The following is a 1,924-nucleotide window of genomic DNA, read 5'->3' as shown; positions in this document are numbered from 1 at the left end:
CCCTCAGATCTTTGCGATTTATAGCTCTGAGTGGCACTGCAACTGTTGTGGACTGGCGTGTAGTTTACCGTGAGGCGTAGGATTTGTTCGTCCAGTCACTTTTTATTATATAAAAAAAAGTTATGTTCTTCGTTTAGAAAAATCTTTTGAAGTTTTATTTAGCTTGTATTATAAAATAAAATTGTATAGCTAAAACGAATTTAGATAAAAACGAGATTTAAAATTATTGGACAACTGGGGAAAAAGGGAATCATAAGTAAAAAAATCTTTGTAATGACTCTATCGTTTTCGTTTAGTATCTTCAACTTTTCACAGGTGTTTGTCAAATGTGGATAAATACAGGAAAAGTATAGCCAAATATTAGGAAAAAAACAATCTGAAAAATAAGATTTTTCATAATGGAATTATTCCATTATCCAACACTAGCCACATGTGAGTGTGTATTCGTGAAATTCTATAACTCTTCTATTTAGGTCTAAATATGTTATCGACCAATTTTGTTCGTTGAAATTTTTGAAGCCTTTCTCCTGAAAAGTTGTCAATTTTCAGTTGTGGCTTTATTACACCAAGAGCGCAATATTTTGCTTTTTAACTGTAGAACACATAAGTCATTTGTCTTGTGTAAGTTTTCGCCATATAAAACCAGTGCCCGTAGTTGAGACTATATATGACTCTATAGTCATTAAGGTAGAAACAGAACTACACTATTGTAGCTCTGTTTCTACCTTCTAGAGTATAATATGCAAGATGGAATATTGATTTTAATGGATATTGTTATGATGTTTTACTACCATGATTAAGTGAAGATAAACTTTCATAGATTTCACCTCTTCTTATTAGTGAGGAGCTTTTCTACGAAGGTTGGTGACCATTATTATTTATTACCATATTTTCCTCGTTTTTGAAACTGCCGCATGAAAGATGGAACGTGTGCTAAGATTTCAATCTCTATTCCAGTCTCTCAGATTCTTCAACCACGAGATTTTCCTTTTGCCACGACTCCGCTTCCCTTGGATTTTCCCCTTGCATTATTAGTTGATGAAAATGAGGGGCAATAGATACCGGATTATTACGTGGCCAAAATTCTGTAGCTTCCTTTCCTTTACAGTTTTGAGTATTTCCAACTTTTTCCAACTTTCCAACATTTGGACCCAAGATATACCAAGGATACGTCTATGCAGCCACGTCTCAAAAGACTCCAGCTTTGAGCATAATGGGGTCAAGGTCCAACACACCATATCAAAAAGCAAGATACTGAAGATTTCTCACAGTTGGCGAAGAAGACGCTATGGCAAAAAGTCGTTAAAATCTGAAACAAAGACACAGGTCTTACAGAACAAACGCATAGAGAAATTCGTACGTTTGCTGCCTCGATCTGAAGCTCAGTTGGTAGAACAGTGACCCTAGTTTGGCACACAGCCTTACCTATTTCTGCCGCCAAACAGTAATGTAAGCATAACTGCAATCCGGATTTGAAGGGTAAGGGTGCTGGTGAAATTACAGGCACATGGGACTTTTCAACTTATGTCTCAGGATGACGGGCGCAGTGGCAGTGCACTTTGAGCGGCACTGCAACTGTTATGGACAGGCGTGACCGTCCCACCATTTAGTATCATAAAAAGAATACAGACATCGATCGAAGGAATTTTTGTTTGTGTTTGATCTTTGTATTAATAAATTATGCCAGATGTCAGTTAAACAACTCTATTCTACCAATGATGTCTCGCGGTCTCTGCACTAAGTGTAGACTGGTATCGCAGAGACCGGGTATATGTCTAGTAACTTACATTTTTGGCACACAGCAGTTAGTAGGCTCAAGGGGCTTAAAAGTCATTGTTAACATTAAAGTTAATAAATCTTCTTATGCTTTATTATATTATATTGTGTGTGTGTGTGTGTGTGTGTGTGTGTGTGTGTGTGTGTG

Source organism: Hyposmocoma kahamanoa, unplaced genomic scaffold (genome assembly GCF_003589595.1).
Source record: "Hyposmocoma kahamanoa isolate Upper Pololo Valley unplaced genomic scaffold, ASM358959v1 244, whole genome shotgun sequence".
Taxonomy (NCBI): domain Eukaryota; kingdom Metazoa; phylum Arthropoda; class Insecta; order Lepidoptera; family Cosmopterigidae; genus Hyposmocoma; species Hyposmocoma kahamanoa.
This window is presented reverse-complemented; position numbering follows the sequence as displayed.